Source organism: Protopterus annectens, chromosome 2.part0, assembly GCF_019279795.1.
Source record: "Protopterus annectens isolate FY-2018-M chromosome 2.part0, PAN1.0, whole genome shotgun sequence".
Classification (NCBI taxonomy): Eukaryota; Metazoa; Chordata; order Ceratodontiformes; family Protopteridae; genus Protopterus; species Protopterus annectens.
The window spans coordinates 1,877,447,769-1,877,468,591 of record NC_056728.1 but is presented as its reverse complement, the minus strand read 5'-3'; positions in this window follow the sequence as shown (position 1 = coordinate 1,877,468,591).

Below are 20,823 nucleotides of genomic sequence, written 5' to 3'. Positions count from 1 at the left end.
CATACAATGGAATTCCAACATGTTCTGGATTTCCATAGATGTATGCAATCTATACACTAATATTAAACATGATGATGGTATCATGGCTTTACGATATTTTTTGGATGATAATCCAATGTCCCATTATATGGTTGAACTTACTAATTTTTGTTTGCTTCATAATTATTTTAGTTTTAATGAGGTCATTTATCATCAGCTATGAGGTACAGCCATGGGGGCACCTTTTGCCCCCATGTATGCAAATCTCTTTACGGCTAAGTTTGAGATGGATTACATTTATAGAAATAAGTTTGTACCGGAACATGTTTTATTTTATTTTAGATATATTGATAATTTGGTTTTTATTTGTAATGGTGGACTAGATAAAGTTCAAGAATTTGTATCTCAGCTGAATAATAATACTCAAAGTGTTAAATTTGATAACTTACAATGTGGAACAGAAATCAGTTTTTTGGATGTGCACTTAATTGGTATGGACAATGGCTCTATTTGAACTGCAGTCCATCGTAAATTTGATGATGGCAATCTGTACTTATATGGTACTGGTTGCCATCCTGAACATACTATTAAAGCTTTGCCATTTGAAGAAATGGTTAAACTATCCAGACTTTGTAATAATATAGTTGATTCAGAAATACAAATATGCCAGACATTGTCTATGTTTATATATAGAGGTTATAGTAAAGATTTGATTAAAGAATCTGTGAGAAAAATAACTGAAGCCAAACTTTCTACACATAATAATACAAATATTTATATTAGGAATAGAAATAAATTGAGTCGTGGTGAAAAAACATTTTTGTGACCACATATAATACTTTAAGTGGAAAGATTTGGAAAACTGTTAAGTATTCTTTGAAATTTCTAATAAATGATGAATTTTTAAATAAAATTATTTGTAGCACAACTTATATTGCATATAAAAGAGAGCAAAATCTTGGAGATAAATTAGTGAAGGCATACTTTATATTACCTGTAGAAAATGTTTCTATATCTTTAAGATATAAAGGTACTATGCCCTACAATAATTGTAATATATGATGTCATATCGTGTCTAGTTTTTGTGGAATTAATGGAAAAACATTTGTATCTAATACTACTTTTTCTTGTGATACTGAGGGCTAGTGTATTGTGTAAGGTGTCCCTGCAACATATTCTATATTGGGGAGACAAAAAGGAAATTTAGAATTAGGTTGCAGGAGCATATTAGAGACATTAAAAGACATAGATTGGAAAGTCCTATAGACTGACATTTTATGCAGAAACATCATGGTGACAGTGGTTTGTTACAAGCAACAATTTTGGAAAAAGTTATGGTAAGAAAGGGAGATGAAATATTGATTAAAAATACACTAGCATACAAAAAAACTGTGATTATTTTAACATTTGATACTTTTACACGTTGAATAAGGAAATTAATTGGAAATGCTTGCTTTAAACTGTTGCAATTAATTGATGTAATTGTTTTATTATTTGATTGTTTTATTAATTGATTGTTTGTCAAGGGGTATATATACAGGGGAAGGTTTTATTAAAAAAAAAAGTACTCTATGAAGGCTGTGGCGGTCAAGGTGCTAAGTGCAATAAATACTTTGGATCTGGTTCCTGCTGTCGTTTTTTATTCTAACCTTGGTTTGCAGTGTTCGTAGCTCTGTCTTCAGAAGAACTGAGTTAAAGTTAGTTCTGATGAAGTCCTGATGTGGATGAAAGTGTTTAAATGTGGATAACATCAGTATTTTCTGTCTGTTATTTGGCTTATTTTCTGTGGAACTGAAGCACCAATGTATTTGTTCTGAGTTGAATAAGAGGGGCCCAGGTCAGTGATCTGACATATTGGGTTAACTAAAGGTAAGGTTTTAAGCAGTTAGTGAAAAACAGTCTAAATGTAAAATTTTAAGTAGCGTTAGACAATCTGCTATAGGAAATGGGGAGTTTTAAGTAGTCAGTGAAAGAAACAATGTGCAGCTGTAAATGTATGTTTTTAAGTAGTGAAAGGAAAACAAACTGCAAAGGCAAATGTATGTTTTAAGCAGTTAAACAGTCAACCAACCAAACAAACAAACTCCAGCACATACTGGCTATGAGCATAAAGTCACTTTTCAATCATCATTGCAGCTGTTTCAATTTGTTGGCTTTTAGTCATCATTCATGTTTATTTCAACATTTGGATGCACAAGCCAGTGCATTTCTTTGTGCCGGTCCCAAACCCGGATAAATGGGGAGGGTTGCGTCAGGAAGGGCAACCAGTGTAACATTTTTCCAAATCATACATGTGGACAACAGTACAGATATACAGACCGGATTGGTCTAGGCCCGAGTTTACAACGAGCGCCACCAGTACTGTTGGCCAACAGGGTGCTGGCAGAAATTGGGCTACTGTTGGCCGAAGGAGGAGAAGAGGGGGAAGGCATGCCCAAAGGCAGGTAAAGGCTAGGACTGTGATAGTGAGGGTCGGAACTTTGAATGTTGGCAGTATGACTGGTATAGGGAGAGAGCTAGCGGATGTGATGGACAGAAGGAAGGTTGGTATAGTGTGTGTGCAAGAGACCAGATGGAAGGGGAGCAAGGCTAGGTGTATCAGAGGCGGGTTCAAATTGTTTTATCATGGTGTGGATGGGAGGAGAAATGGCGTAGGGTTTATCCTGAAGGAACAGTATGCTAAGAGTATTTTGGAGTGAAAAGAGTGTCAGACAGAGTGATGTTTATGAAGCTGGAAATTGATGGTGTAATGATGAATGTTGTTAGTGCATATGCTCCACAAGTTGGGTGTGTGATGGGTGAGAAAGAAAAATTTTGGAGTGAGTTGGATGAAGTGGTGATGACTGTACCCAAGGGTGAGAGAGTGGTAACTGGAGTCAGTTTCAATCTGCATGTTGATGAAGGGAACAGAGGGGATGAGGAAGTGATGGGTAGGTATGGTGTTAAGCAAAGGAATGCAGAAGGTCAGATGGTGGTGGATTTTGCGAAAAGGATGGATGTGGCTGTGGTGAATACATATTTTAACAAGAGGGAGGAGCAAAAGGTGGCATACATGAGTGGAAGAAGATGCACACAGGTGGATTATATCTTATGTAGAAGGGCCAGTCTGAAGGAGATTGGAGACTGTAAAGTGGTGGCAGGGGACAGTGTAGTTAGGCAGCATAGGATAGTGGTTTGTAGGATGACATTGGTGATCAAGAAGAGGAGGAGGAGTGTGAGGGCAGCACCAAGGATCAAATGGTGGAAACTTAAAAAGGGTAATTGTGAGGTGGAGTTCAGGGAAGTGTTAAGACAGGCAGTGGGTGGCAGTGAAGAGTTACCGAATAGCTGGGTAACTACAGCAGAGCTAGTAATGGAGATGGCTAGAAAGGTGCTTGGTGTGACATCTGGAAAGAGGAATGAGGACAAGGAGACCTGGTGGTGGAATGAGGAAGCACAGGAGAGTATACAGAGAAAGAGGTTAGCGAAGAAGAAGTGGGATTGTCAGAGAGATGAAGAATGTGGACAGGAGGATAAGGAGATGAGGTGCATGGCAAAGAGAGAGAGGTGGTGAAGGCTAAGGATAAGGCGTATGAAGAGCTGTATGAAAGGTTGGACACTAAAGAGGGAGAACAGGACCTGTACCGATTGGCTAAACAGCAGGACCGAGCTAGTAAAGATGTGCAGCAGCTAAAGGTGATAAAGGATAATGGGGGAAATGTACTCACAAGCGAGGAGAGTGTGTTGAACAGATGGAAAGAGTACTTTGAGGGGCTGATGAATGAAGAAAATGAGAGGGAGAAAAGGTTGGATGATGTGCGGATAGTGAATCAGGAAGTGCAGTGGATTAGCAAGGAGGAAGTATGGATAGCTATGAAGAAGATGAAGAATGGAAAGGCTGTTGATCCAAATGACATACCTGTGGACATATGGAAGTGTTTAGGTGAAATGGCAGTGGAGCTTTTAACTAGATTGTTTAATGAAATCTTGAAAAGTGAGAGGATGCCTGAGGAATGGAGAAAAAGTGTTTTGGTACTGATTTTTAAGAATAAGGGTGATGTGCAGAGCTGTAATAACTACAGAGGGATTAAATTGATCAGTCACAGCATGCAGTTATGGGAAAGAGTAGTGGAAGCTAAGTTAAGAAGGGAAGTGATGATTAGTGGTCAGCAGTATGGTTTCATGCCAGGAAAGAGCATTACAGATGAAATGTTTGCTCTGAGTGTTGATGGAGAAGTACAGAGATGGTCAGAAGGAGTTGCATTGTGTCTTTGTGGACTTAGAGAAAGCATGTGACAGGGGGCCCAGAGAGGAGCTGTGGTATTGTATGAGGAAGTCAGGAGGGTCAGAGAAGTTTGTAAGAGTGGTACAGGATATGTACGAGGGTAGTGTTACAGTGGTGAGGTCAGCGGAGGGAGTGACAGATGCGTTTAAGGTGGAGGTGGGATTACTTCAAGGATCAGCTCTGAGCCCTTTCTTATTTGTAATGGTGATGGATAGGTTGCAGACAAGATCAGACAGGAGTCCCCGTGAATGATGATGTTTGCAGATGACATTGTGATCTGTAGTGAGAGTAGGGAACAGGTGGAGGAAACCCTGGAGAGGTGGAGATTTTCTCTAGAGGGAAATTGAATGAAGGTCAGTAGGACTAAGACAGAATATATGTGCGTGAATGAGAGGGAGGATAGAGAAATGGTGAGGATGCAGGGAGTAGAGGTGGTGAAGGTGGATGAGTTTAAGTACTTGGGATCAACAGTTCCGAGTAATGGTGAGTGTGGAAGAGAAGTGAAGATGAGAGTACAGGCAGGATGGAGTGAGTAGAGAAGAGTGTCAGGAGTGATTTGTGACAGATGAGTACCAGTAAGAGTGAAAGGGAAGGTCAACAAGAGGGTAGTGAGACCAGCTATGTTATATGCATTGGAGACAGTGGCACTGACAAAATGGCAGGAGTCAGAGCTGGACGTGGCAGAGTTAAAGATGTTAAGATTTGCACTGGGTATGCTGAGGGTGGACATGATTAGGAATAAGTCTATTAGAGGGTCAGCCCAGGTTGGAAGATTTGGAGACAAAGCCAGAGAGGCAAGATTACGTTGGTTTGGACATGTGCTGAGGAGGGATGCAGAGTATATTGGGAAAAAGATGTTAAGGATGAAGCTGCCAGGTAGCAAGAAAAGAGGAAGGCCTAAAATAAGGTTTATGGATGTGGTGAGAGAGGACATGCGGGTAATTGGTGTGACAGAGCAAGATGCAGAGGACAGGAAGAAATGGAAACAGATGATCCACTGTGGCGACCCCTAATGGGAGCAGCCGTAAGAAGAAGAAGATAAACATAAATGAATATATCCCCATTGGTGCAAACAGTAATGTTCCACTCATTATTTGTGCTGATTAACTGGATAGGGAAGCTACAACAAGGATCATTTTCAGCTAATATATGGACCATAGTAGATAATTACATTATTGCACATCACAGATAAAGAATACTACATCCATTATTAGAAAAATGTAACAGAATACATATCTGACTACTTTTTGGCTGAATCATTGATAAAATAACAAATAAATTACAACAAAGTACATGGCAATAACAGAACAGACAGCAGACAAAATAGCAGACAACAGCCTGAATCTTTTTATAGAATTCATAAACATTTCAAGACAATTTAGTCTTGTAACAATCAACCGTTGTCAATACCAAACAAAAGACTGTAGCCCTTCCTCAAGGAGGCCTAAGCCATTTAGTCCCTGATAACTTTGAGGGTAATTATCCGGTCATGAAGGAAGATAATGCAATGCACTGCTTAATCTGCAGGGACAGCTTATTCCAGAGATGAGGGATGACTTTGTTGGGGTCTCCATCATGCTGCTTTTACTGGTGATGGTTTAGGCCCCTGGTTTTGGTTGCTTGCTAAGCTATTAGACTTGCAGTGTTATTGGAGATCAATGATAGCAAGGTCTCTAATGGCACAATATGTAAGGCATATTTCACCACTGAAGAGTCTCTAAGATGCTGAGTAAAAGACATAAATCCTATTCTAACTTGGTAAATTAGGCCCCAGGATTCAGTAATGATTACACAGAGTGTCAGAATAGTGTAAGTGTTACTGCATTGAACATGGCATCTGAGCGATCCAGTAAACAAGCCTTGGGACGTTCACGATGGCTCCAACACAGTTCCTACATGGACACCACTACCTAATGCTAATTACCTCATTTACTGGTGAAAACCATGCAAATGAGGTGAATTAGTGATTCAGCAAGCAGGCAGGTATTCGTGCAAGAACAGTGTTACTTGCAGAAATGTATTCAGCTACTAGCCAAATACATTTCTGCAAATAACAAAACTGAGACATGACAGCTCCCAGAAAAACATGTATTATACTTATTAGGCATGTCAATGGCCACATATATGGTCATTGGCATGGAAAATAGCTTAATTTTATTAAAATAAAGGTTTTTTTTTGTTCGATCTCGGGCTTTTAAGCATAGGGGAGTGCCGTGCAAACGGAATCATGTGCAAACGGAATCATGCAGAAAAAAAAAATAAAAAAAAAAACAATTTTAAGTGAAATCTGCATTTTGCCACTATAGTCTGTGGCATGCAGAATCAAACCAATACCAGGGAACATTGGTTGCAAAGGGGAAAGGCTCTATGATACTTCAGTAACTACGCTGTAAGGCAGTGGGGTACGCAAATGAGGATATTTGTACTGAATCACAAAATTCTTCTAAGTGTACAAGTGTTCTAAGTGTCGTGTTTGCATCCAGGGAGGGCTAGTTCTGCTGAAAAGTGTTTACTTTAGCTAAACAAGTGTGTGTGGTGCACACTGGGCCTAAATTAAACAAACAAAAAAAAAAAAAAACAGGAAATAGAATTGTGCACATTTGAGTCTTGTGTATGTGCGGTGTGACTCGGGGCTTAATAGGGGAGGAAATTGGAAAGGGAAAAGAGAAAAGAAAAGGTTAACAGCAGAAGAAAGGCAATCAAGGACAACTAGCATAGCTGACAGGTGGAATGGATCATAATCAGCCAATTACACAGGCAACAGCCCAGCACACTACTATAAACTATGCAAACATCTTTCAGTCTGTTTTTTCCCACTAACTACACCACTGGTGTACACATTCAAGGGAATTTTAAACTGACAAAAAACTAACAAAAAATGTTAGGGGCTACTGTCACTTTGATCCATCAGTATGTGCAAGAGGCTGAGGGTGGTGAGGAGGAGAATGCTGACAAACATCCCAGACTGAGGAGGAGGAAAAGAGTGTACAATCCCAAGGTAACCTACCAGGGGCTACATGAGCTGGAGATAGTAGAGCACTACATGGTGGACAGGGACATTCTGAAGCAAATCATCTCACTGTGCCGGCCTCGCCTCAGACCTAGAGTCAACAGAGGGGAACCCATCCCAGTGGTTACCAAGATATGTGTAGCCTTAAGAATACTAGCCACAGTTACTTTCCAAAGACCAACGGAGGATATTACAGACATCAGCATCCAGGGTACTCCAGTAGTTCCTGGATGCCATGCTACCACATGCCAGTTAGCACATTAAGTTTCCCAGCACCCATGAGGAGTTGACCAGCAATATGCATCTCTTCCACTGTATAGCAGAAAACCATGAGGTACTGGGTGCTATAGACTGCACATACATCTGCATCAAAGCACCACATGGTAAGCAGGGTAGGGTATACATAAACTGCAAGGGCTTCCCCTCCATCAACTGCCAGGTTATATGCAGTGCCAAGGGCATAATCATGAATGTGTGTGCTGGCAGCCCTGGAAACTATCATGACTCCCACATCTAGCATACCTCACAGCTGTATCAGGGATTTGCCAGGGGGGACATCTCATATGGCCATCTATTGGGGGATGCTGGCTATGCACTTGAGCTGTGGATGAAGGCACCCATCAGAAATACACACACACCCACACAAGAATGCCATAATTAGGCACACGCACAAACCAGGATCATTATAGAGCATGTGTTTGGGATGTTCAAGTCATGGTTCTGCTGCCTTGACATATCCAGTGGAGCCTTGCAGTACTCTTCAGCCACATGTGCACACATGTTCATAGTATGTGCCATACTACACAATATGATCCTGCATAAACAGCTGCAGCAGGAACAGCCACAGGCCACACAGCCCCCCACTATTCCATGGTCACCACAGGCACAGAGGGACTTGGAGGAGGAACTTCCTGAGCCTGCCTTTGTAGACAGACGGAGACATGCCCAGTATGCCTATGCCTTGGCAAAGAGGCAACGCATAGCACACACACTGACACTGTATGGATCCAGGGACTGATACCTCTCTCTGACTCACACATACAGTAAAAGGGACACCAAACATGACACTACCTGTGCCGTACCATGTATAGGCAGTGTACTCCAAACCAATCCTCCAAATCCACCTCTAACACCCCACACTTCATTATTCAAGCCAAAGATAATATCTCCATTTCACCAAATGTCCACACAAAACGACTTGGTGTACAGATAGACAATAATTTCAAATTTGACACCCACATATCACTAACAATAAAAAAAAGTTCACAAAAAATGGGTGCCTTATATAGGAGCCGCCAATACCTCACCAAACCAGCAAGAATCTCTATCGCCAATTCCCAACTAATCTCCACCCTACTCTATGCATCACCCATACTTACAAATCTTAGACACTCAGACCAACACATACTCAAAGTCTGCTGCAATAAAATCGCAAATTTTGCTAGTGGTGCCTCCTACTGCAGCAACCACTTTGTCTCCATTAGAGATCTTGACTGTCTTGAACTCCCACAACTCCTACACCAAACTCAACTCACCTTTGCTCAAAAACTGGTAAACCACCCACTCCAAATCCCATAACTCTGTACAATTCTCCAACCCTACCACTCTTCCAGACCACTACGCTCCTGCAACAAAAATCTACTCCAGGTCACCAAAGCCAAAAACTCAGGAGGTGAAGCACTATATCCAAGCTCTGGAACAACCTTCCCACTACTATAACTACCCTTCCTTCCTGCAATCTTTTCAAGACTGCACATAAATCTCACCTAAAGTCTCACTGGCTTTGTCCTTGTCTAAACCCCATCTATTATACCCCCCTTCAACCTTTCTCTCCTTTTCCCAGATTTAGATAGAGTATCCCTTCTATCCCTATAAAACTGAACTGAAGATACAATTCCATGATAGGAATTAAGATAAAAAGATAATGCTGGCAACTAACACGTTACAATGTTATCAATTTATTAAGATGAAAATCAGTTATTAGGCTGAATATCATTTAAAGTATTGTTTAACATTTGTGGTCCATGTCTAATTTGTACTATACATAATCTGAATGTTTCTAACACCTTGAATTGTTCTGTTTAATGTACTTATGCTTGTTAATCAAAGAATATATTCGTAATTTTTGGAGTTTTTCTCCCCAGGCCTCTGCTGAAAATGGGCTACTAGCCCAGTCAGACTTTCCCCCTAAACAAACGTAAATAAATAAATAAATACTGCATGCATCCAACATAGTCAGCCCTCAAGCGCCATCCTTACAACTGCCTCAGGCACAAGGTAATTCAACTGTCCTAACAATGAATGAATGAAGTAGTATGGTCTGATAGTTATATCTATGGTAGTGATGCAAGCTAGCAAGGGAATTTGGTGGCTGAATGGGACAGCAGCAGACAACAGACAGCTTTGTGGGACAGCAGGAAATCCATGACAAATACTGGTGTCACCATACTAGGCAGTAGTACTCAAGGTGACAACTTCCACTGCAGTACATGCGGGGGGCCAACTAACTGGGTGTCCATAGGTCACACACATGGATTTCAATGTGTGTTCCCATACACACCCCCAGCTTCACCCAGCAGGACATGTGTAGATGACCATAAAGAAATGTCTGGCAAAGGCCCTCAAATACAGGCAATGGTGAACAGCCCTCCCCCCCACAGACCTACACAGCCATAGCACAGCAGGTCTTGCAGTTGCAGTATGGTTCTGAAGGGTAAGAAGTCTGAAACTGAAATGTATTCCATTACAATCAAACCTGTGTTCTCTACTGATATGCTGGTATTCTGCAAAATGGGGGCACAATTCTATACTAAATGGAATCAAACACTAAGTGAAATACCAGCACAGTCACTGCAAATGTGTTAAGTTGTCAGCTGTGCCCCCCCCCCCCATACTGATAAAGCCATAAATATTGCTGGGATAAAGGCTCAACTATAGGGATACTTCTGAGACATTGCTCTCATAATGTTAGGAAGAGGATAGAATAACAGAGGGGGTGTAATAGCATGTATGTAATGGAGAGTGTCAAGTCTGAAACTTCAATGCCCAGTCATAATTTCCCCTGACTGCAACCCCCCTGAGTGAATAGCAACAAACCTGCTTGTAAACCACAATGTAAAGGGAAACTGATCAGATATACAAGGCATGGCTCTGGATAACCTGATAGAATCTGTACAGTTGAGAGGTATGCCCAAACCAGGATAAGACTTGTCAGAGAAGATGAGAAATGCACAACCAGGAGATCCCCAGCCAGTATACCATCAAGGTGCTGGACTATTTACACAGTTCCAACAGTCAATTGGCTGTAGCCATGCCTCCACAATGGCCAGATTGTGCCAGAATGTCTAGCCTTTGCCTCATAATATTTGTTTGTGCATCATCCCTTTTGTATTCCCCTGGTAAATAACTGTGATGAACAAAATGATATCTGTCAGTACTTGACACAATACATTTCAGTGTTACACATTACATATGTCTGGAAAATGTCTGCTAAAACACACCCTGTTACTCAAGCAACACAGACATTAGTAAGAACCATAGCTACAGTATCCCCCTATGTTTGGCCCATTGTGTCCCCATATTGGCAGCCTATCCACAGATATCCTGCACAGACAGGTTGCAAGCTATAGCTGTGCGCACAATACCCTGGGCTAGAGTACAACACTCCCTGGAATGGATTCCTACACTTAGAGAAATCAAACCCATGTCTGAAACCACAGTGGACTATACATATATGTAATTTGCAGATGTCTTTACACACACACCAATATGTAAACCTTTTGGTCTTCACACACGCACACATTTGTCAGGAAAACCCACAGCCAGCTCTAGGTGGCAGATATGTGGTAAATCTGCATCTGTTGTGCATGATACACACACATATCTATGGGCTACATACTACAATATGTCAGGCACACACACACAGACAGAGGCACGGGGAAGAGAGAGACAAACAGTGATAGAGAGAGTTGCATTATGAGGCCTTTCCCACCCAGTAGACATCCCATAGCCCCAAATTTAGAAGATCTGCTGATGTATGTCACCTTAGAAGTAGCTTTGGACAAGCCTCAGTCCTGTAAGCTCAATAGCGCATGAGATAAATGTGTAACATTCTAGAGGAAATAAGTAGATAGGTAGGGGTTTCAAGCACAGTCCCGGTAAATGTAAGTGTGTGTGTGTAGGAATTACTGTTTTAGTCCATACCCAGTCAGTACACATCCTATTGCCCTATATCACAATATCTGCTGATGGCATTCACCTTAGAAATACCTTTTGTCAGCCCTTAGCCCTATAAGCTGTGTGGTGCTTGCAATAACTGTGTGATACTGTAGTGCAACAACCTAGTTAAGTAGGAGTTCTAATCGCATTCCTAACAAAAAGTGTGTCTGTTTGTGTGTGTGTTTGTAGGTTAATGAGTTTGAGGCCATTCACACTCAGTACACTTCCCATTGGCCTACTTTAGCACTCACTCTGATCTCAGTCATCTTTAAAAATTCCTTTGGGCAGCCTTCAGCCCTATAAGCTCTGTGACACTTGCGATAACTGGATAATACTACAGTACAACAAACTGGTTAGGTAGGAGTTCTATTCTTAGTACTGGCAAATGTAAAAGTGTGTGTGAGAGTGTGTGTGTGTTTGTAGGTTAATGATTTTGAGGCCATTCACACTCGGTACACTTCCCATTACTCTATTTTAGCACTCTTGCTGATGTCAGTCACCTTTAAAGATCCCTTTGGGCAGCCCTTAACCCTATAAGCTCTGTGGCACTTGCAATAACTGTGTAATACTATAGTGAAACAAACTAGTTAAGTAGGAGTTCTACTCTCCATCCTGACAAATGTAAAAGTGTGTGTGAGAGTGTGTCTGTGTTCACACTGTCATTATAGTGCAGTGTTCAGTTTGCTTACTGGTATGTCACTGTGACTGTGGTGCAATTGTTTGTGGGTATGCATGTTCACACCAGTGTCTTTTTTCCACTGGTGTTCTATTCCTGTAGTGCCTGTTATATTTGCAAATGCATGTGTACAGCCACAGAGCTGGATTTGGGTAGTGTTATGTCAGTCTGCTTGTAGTTTGGATGGTGCTTGGTAACTCAGTGCAGTTTCCCTACTGTTGTGTTATGTCCACATATTCATAGGATGTACCATTGTCTGGCTAATACCGTTGGTCTGGTCCCCATAACTGTTGTATATTCCTGACACATCAGTGAAATGATGTGAGGATTGTGGTCATTAACAAATGAGAAGCAATTGTGTCCCAGACCTGTGATATTTCAGTCAATATATGTTAGGAGTAACAGTGTCAGTACAAAAACTTTCTCAGCTTACCTACTCATGTATTTTGGATACATCTCTATTGTCATGCCTTTGTGCCCCCACTTTGTCAGGCTTGGTTCAAATTCATTGCATTAAGGGGTTCTGAGCAGACCTCTCCACTGCCAGGCTTTTCACAGACTATCCAGATGTTTAGCCCATGCTTTTGTTCTGTTCCACCGTTTATTTCTATTTGTCTGGTAAATCACTGTGATGATCCAAGAATTTATGTCAGTGAAAAAATGACATAGCATGTCAGTTCCCATCCTCATATCCTTCACATGTTTCTGCTGAAATGCATCCTGTTGCTGTACAAATGTTTGCTTATGACAGCAATATTTGGAATATTTCCCTATATGTGGCCCATCCCCCCCAACTTTGTAGAGCCTTTGTACAGGTTTCTTGCACTAAGAAGTTGATAGGTATGGCTCTGAGGTATGGCTGCACTGCATGTTATATAAATACATGTATATATATATATATATATATATATATATATATATATATATATATATATATATATATATATATATATATATATATATATATATATATATATATATATATATATATATATATATATATATATATATATATATATATATGTGTGTGTGTGTGTGTGTGTGTATATATTTCTTTGTTCATATATTTATATATGTATATGTATATTATGTATCTACGTTTTCATATATATATTTCAACAGAATTTATATGTGTGTGTGTGTGTGTGTGTGTGTGTGTGTGTGTGTGTCTGTATGTCTATATGCAACACATGAATGATTCCACAGAGCTTTATCATTATTGCTGTATGCCTCTATTGCATGATACGTTTGAAAAAGCAGCAGTAATTCCTACAGCTCAGATGTTGTAGTACTACATTGCTCTGATTCTAGTGTACAGGGTCCTGGGTTCTAGACTTGGGACTGATGTTTTTTTTCATTAATGTTAAATGACCAGACTGCATGATAAGTTTGAAAAAAGCAGCAATAATGCCTATAGCTCAGATGGTATAGTGGTATGTTGCTGTGCTTGTAGAGCACAGTATCCTGAGTTAGCAATGTTGATTATTTTGTTGCTGGCAGAACAAGGGTTGTTGGATACAGAGTGATTAAGGCACATTTAAGCAGTTGTAAGCAGATTTGCATGGGTTTATGTGACACTAAGCAATGCTAAAACATGGTTAATCCATTTTAGCTTCACTTAGCAGAGCTTACTCCTGCTTACCCCTGCACTAATTTCTTTGGAAGAAAAGAAAAAGGAGTGATAGGAAAGTGGAGACAAAAGGGGCATGCAGAGGGAAGTACAGTATGAAAGGTAGCTAGGGATTTTGCAGGACGGGTGTAGGAAAGGTCCATAGCAGTCCATTTCTTCAACAGCAATAGCTGTGAATGTCTACAGAATTTGGAAGTGAATTTGGACACTCAAACCCCTGAGTGAGGGTTGAGGACAACAGTAATGTATTGCCATGCCAATTGTACCAGATTACATGTGTCCGGTGGACATGTGCAAAATGGACAGCTATGTATGGGGTGTAATTTTTTTTTGTGAACAGACTGCCCTTTTTTTTTAAAGTGAGAGTGGGATGCTGGGGAGGAATAGTAGGTACATTTGGGGAAGTAAGTTGGGTAGGAAGACAGACAACACAGCAGACAGGGGCGGTATATGACACATGTGGGGGGTGAACACCTTGGACAGGGAGGCTGGTTGGGAATCGGACGCACATGAGCCTCCAGTTGGATACAGTAGGACTGAGATCCCCACCCCTGGGCAGTCACCACTGCAACTTCACGGCCCCAAAGGTGGCTGTGCTGGGGGCAGAACAGGAGGGGCAGGCTGACCCTCAAGATGCACCAGGCAGCCCTCAAGCTGGTGCAGCTGATCACTGAACTCTGATCAGAGGACGCTGCTCACCAATCTCTGGACCTGACTACATGTGAGGGTCTCCTCTCTGCGCCTGCTCCCTGGGGGCAAGTCCCATCCCCTGAGGCAGTTCCTCCCAAAGGTGGTGCAGGGCCAATGGAAGAGGAAGGCCCAGTTTGGGTCCCAGATGTGCTGGAGCCTGGCGAAATAGCCAGATGAGGTGGGGCAGGCAGATCCACTGGGATCTGCCTTCCCAGATGTGCGATGGTGTTCAGGTTTTAAAAAATATGCTGGTTAGTCATGAACAACACATTTCAAGATTAATTATAACAGCATGCATGGATGTTCCAATTGACCCCATAAAACAGCTTTGAAACTGTTGCATAGCAAACAGAACACATGCATATATGTAACCAGAGTAGGCATTATAATGGCATGCAAGTTACATTGACAGCAACAGGCTACCAATTATAGTATTCAAATGAGGTTCATTAATATTCATCAATTCAATATTTGTAGAACAATAGAACACAAGTCCCAACAGTAGGTTTGGAGAAAGACATACCCATTATTTATATGTATACATTATTGATGCAGATAAGGATGGGGGAGAGAGGGGGATGGCAATTAACAACTGTATAAGATTCTATTTTTCACAAGTTTACTGATCAGTACTCTATTCATTACTGCCCAGGTCTGACCTTATATTACATGTACCAATGGTCTGGGGTTGGACAGTGGAAGTGTTGTACACAGAGTATATTAGTAATGCTTTCTTACGACTACTACAAACATTTCCTTACCTGGCAGACCTGTGGAGGAAATTTCTGATAACAATACCTGACTTTTTCTACACATATTGACATATTCAGGGTTACATATGTGACACTGAATGGGGTGTCCTGCATTAATGCTGTGTGGGTGTGCTACTGAGATACTCTGCCAGGATTTCTGTCACCCTAGTTATTGGCAGCAGTGACCACTAGCTGTGACAGTGTGACAGTTGAGGGACATGTATCGGAAAAAAGTGCTTGCTGTATGTACTTATCTTGCTGTCATTTACAGCCTTGGGGTTGAACAGTGGAAGTGTTGTACACAGTATATTAGCAAAACCTTCCTACAGATACTACAAGCATTTTATTACCTGGCAGGCCTGTGGAGGAAATTTCTGTTAACAGTACCTGAGAATTTCTACACATATTCACATATTCTTGTGTGACAATATGCATTCATCTTATTACCACTGCCGGGATTCGAACCGTGTCTATTTGTGCTAAAAAGGTACACCCCACTTGTGTTTCATCACAATGAACTATTGAGGAATTGCTAACTTTTGATTGACTTTTTACTCCCTACTATTCTCTGGTTTGCACAATCTTACTTTGTAGTTCTGACATTCATGAATGGCAGATAGTTCTTGTACTGGGTATTCATACTTTGACATATTACAATCTGGAAATCAATGTTTAACACAAAGCACTGCTGCAGGGGATAAAAGATTAGATTTTACAGCTTACTATTCAGGGTTCAGATCTTGGTGCATGTCACATTTCATATAGTTATTCACCTGTTTTACTGCTCCATAATCTTTGTATGATGAGCCTCACTTCATTCTTGCTGTCAGAGTCATGGTTGCTGTGCATAACCTGTACACATTTATATTCCTACCACAGCATAACAAAGTAAACACAACAGTCTGGGGTTAATACTTTTATTGAAAGTTATGGAGACATTTATTGTTTAATATCCTGTACATCACTATTAATATGCTAACGGTCATTTATTAATTACACACAGTACACACCTTACCTACTGGTATTTGACATTCTAATCCTTTCTGTTTATTTGCTCCAAGTACTGCAAGCTAGATTTGTACTCACCAGCCTCCCAGTGCAGCCTTAGCAGCCTGTTTGCATGTGCATCCACGTTCACGGCCCTCTCGTCTGCAGCTGTACAGGAGATAAAGACACATTTATGCATACCTATCAATCACATACTCAGGCTGGACTTTGGGGAGCAATAAGTGATACTGATACTTATACACTTCTGGGACATTTCCTGCCCTTGCATCTTGGGTCCACTGGTCCAAGAGCTCCCTCTTTCAATGCCTGAGGTCAGCATAATGGCGCTGGACCTGATCACCAGTTCAAGGGATGTCAGTAGCACTGGTGAGATCACGTGCGAGATTGTCCAAGGCCTCCGCACTGGTACTGGTCCTGCAGTAGTCTCCCTTTATGGTCTTTCACAAGGAGTCCAACCATGACCCTGGACTCCTGAATGCCCCAAAGCTGCACCTAAAAATGCGTTCCCTCACCAACACCAGCCATAGTGCCTTCAGTAATCACCTACAACTAGTTATGGCTGTTTTCCCCCCTGTGTAGTTTAAATAGGGCTGAATTCCTGCACTTTGCCATGATTGGACTATTTTGAATATGCTGAGCTAAGCTAAACAATGTGTAAACCACTCAGCAAAGGTCAGCATTGCTTAAAAGGGTTGATGCTAAGCACTGCTTACCAGTTTGCAAATCTGCTTAGTTGGGCTAACTATTGCTTAACATTTACATTTAAGCAATGCTTACACTAGCTAAGCATAGCTGAGCACAACTTAGCATTGTTCAGCTTTCATTTCATGGACTATCAGGATTGTGGGGTTGATTCCTCATTAATAACATATTATGATATGTATGTTTACCTTCCATAACATCCCCCTATGTGCTTTCATTACATTGTATTCTTGTGTGACTATACTGTATGGGACACATGTTTATATGGGGGTTTCACAACTTTATTAGACTGATACCTCACATTTGGACCTGCTACACTACTCTGGTTGACAAATATATATTATTTGCTACCTAATTATGCAAAAAAAATAGTACTGTTTTCACATATAAAAGTGAATGGCCTTCATTGTTGCTTCAGCCATTAATGACTACATCCAAAGCGGAAGCTGTAACCACAGCGCTATCTCACTTTGGGTATTTTAGCTGTATATTTCTATTTAGCTCCTTGGTCTGTGTATGCTAGGCTGAACACAGCTGCATGACATGCACACCCATTCATCTACAGTTAACTTTATTGGGGACGGAAAAAAAAATTGTGTTTTATTTTTATTTACTTTAGGGGTATGCACATTGCTTTCAGCCTCTTATGGTAGGACATCTGGACAACTACATCATTCATTGGGAGACTCTGGCAACAACTGGGGTCACTTTTTTTATAGTTCCTCTCGGGAACATGCTTACTTATTTGGTATGCCAGCGTGTACACTGGCATACCAATCTAGACATTCTCTGTGCTGGCCTATTGTTTGGAGGGGTGCCTGTTTGTTTTCCTTACATTACATCTGTTGACACTGTTATTCTTTCATAACAGTGTCCGTGGACACTCTTTTTTGCTTTCAAAGTGCCATACTACACTTCTGGAATGCAGGAGGCGTGTTTACTGTGTGAGCACTGCTCAGACACGCCCCCTGTGCATGTTCCTGTTTCTTGTCTATGTAGGATACACAACAGCATGCCTTCATAAATATATGCTGCTGTCCTATACAGGCACGAAAGCACTCAGTGCAAAAATAACACTATTCTTGAATGGAGTTTACTGAATCCTGGGGAGGGTCTTTAAACCTGAAATATCTTCCCTAATTTCTTGATATGTTGAATGAGGTGCACCCCAAAGGGAGCACTGTACTCTGTAATCAGCCTAATCAGTGCTGAATTTAAAGGAATTATGACATCTTTAGATCTGGATGGCATACTTTTGGCTATTAGCTGTGTTAAGAAAAATGAATTTCTTACTACACTTGCCTCATGACGATCAGCAAGGGAAATGGTGATGGTTTGCCAAGTGAAACACTATTACATTTTTTCATGTTACATTTCAAACCATTTTCAGTGCACCAGGGATTAACTATGGTAACTTCTTTTTAAATTATGTAGGTGGTGACAGCAATTGTTTTTTTTGTCCCCCTTGAGCTTTATTCTTCTTGGCTTATCCCAGTGACCCTGTCCATTGTTGTGGCTACCAGTCTTTCATGCAGCCCCCAGCTATCTCCATTCCACGGTTGAAGCTGGTGCAGAATATAGAGGTGTCTTGGAGGAATGTGCCATTGACTGCTTCCACTTGGAGATTATTCATGTTTGCCCTTCTCGTTAGTTCACCCCCTCCCCTGCGTTTGTTTGTTTGTCTACATCTGAGGGCTACATCCCTCTATGACCATTCTTTCCAGAATGGAATACCTAGATGAATGCTTTACACCTCCTTGTATGGACATGTTCAACCCATCCTTCCAGTGCCTCAGATATCTGAGCAGTTAATTAAACATGAGTAACTTGCCCTGTAGCTATGGCTATATATCTCTGTGTCACAGTGCTAGCTCCAAGTGATGATAGGGATCTTAAAAATACCATCCAGTCTATAGTCATTTACAGATTTAGTTAGCAAGAGGTCTTTGTTCTTAGTCTGGAATTGACAGAAACAAATGCTGAAAAGAAGATTTCTCAGTACAGGTCACTGGGGACCCTGCTGGCTACCTTCATACTTTCAGATGAAGCACCTGCCACATGAATTATATAAATTATGTCTTTTAGCAAGTCTGCTATTCATCTTACTACATAAGGATCTATATTTACAGTATTTAGCTTACTTGGAATGCTTGCATGGGTTATGACATCAAAAGCTTTGGTTAAGTCAAGATATGTCTTTTGAATTGTATGACTACTGTCATTAGCTTGTGTGATCCTCACAAAGAAGTTAACTAGATTTAACAGGCAGAATCTCCCATTGATGAAGTCAAGCACTTGACGATATAGTCTAATGAGATTTGTAATAGCATTATAGAAAGATCAGTTATAATATGCTCCACTACATTGCAGACAAGGATTGTAAGGCTGATGGGTAGATCCACCCTTATGGAGGAGCATCACAGCTATGGTGTACCATAACTCAAGGACAAATCCTGTGGCTAAGCATAGGTTAAACAATTTGAGTAGAGCTTCAGCGATGGCAGGTTTTGCACTATTTATTAAATATGCAGTTATATTCTCAGATCCTATAGAGGAATTATTCTTGGTCTTTGATAGCACCTTCTGAACATGGTCCTTGATAACACTAGGGCTGTGCAGGATTATGGGATGTGCAAAATTTAGATAAGTGCTTTAACAGTGAAGTTAGCACATTTGAAAGTGTATTGGCAAAGGCTATTGGGTCAGAATGTGTGATCCTTTTAAGATAAGTTCTTAGCATCATTGGGTATTGTTCCTTAGTTTACTGATGTAGTTAAACAAGGATCTGTAGCTAACTTTAGCTTCAGAGACCAGCACAACTTCATAGGGTGTATTACTAGTCCTAGTAATACTTTTCATTTCCTTGTTCATGTTTTTTATAGTGTCCTTGTTTGAGGAGCTTTGGATCTGCTATAAAATTTAATAAGTGTTGATTTCTGTTGTTGTAAATATGATTTATGTTGATGGACTACCAGAGTGGCTTATTTTTGAATTTTCCATTGTATTTTACTCTGGTTGGTAATGATAATGCTAATTCTATGCATTTGTCTGTTTTGGTATAGAGCTCATTTATAAAGCTGACTGCTCTGTCAACATCAAGCTGGTGTTGTCACAGGTGAATTTTGAGATTTTGCCATATAATTGTATAACTGTATGAAGTATGCCTGATCGAAGTCCTTGCATCCAGGGATATTTGTTTCTTTTGATTTGGAGATTTTGAAGATGAAGACAAATGTCAAAACTGTATGGCCTGACTTAACTGGGAAAGGATAGAACACGGATACATGTGCAGACAATATTTCTGAGGAGTAGTTCAAGAACATTATGTTCTCTGGTAGGTTTTTTTAACTATCTGTTCCAGGATTTTTTATTAAGTCCAATAACTTCTGGTCATACCCTACTTTAGAGATATAAGAGCTACAGTTAATTGTGGGATAGTTCAAGTCTCCAAATATAATGGAGTTATTGTTATTACGGAGTTCTTTGAATACTTTCAAGGCATCTAGCATGATCATTTGGGGACATGGAGGGTACCTTGTATCAAGATATAAGTCAGTAGCTTGTCTTGTTTATAGTGATCTGGTGTTCTATGAGTTCTGTTTGTGGCTCTCTAGGAATTTGTCTGGAGATGATATGATCTTTGACAAATATGGAGATGCTGCCACAGCTACTATAAGACCTGAAGGCATGGCAGACATAAAATCATGGGGAGTAGGCATGATTTCTTTACATTTAAGCCATGTCCTAATAATTACACAAACTTGGATATATTCCAAATGTAGGAGTGCATCAGGATCATGCAATTCATTGCTGACATTTATGGCTTTGAGAAAAGCTATCTTAATGTTGTCTACATTGTGGGTGGATGAATTTGCTACACAATTGAGTGTCTAT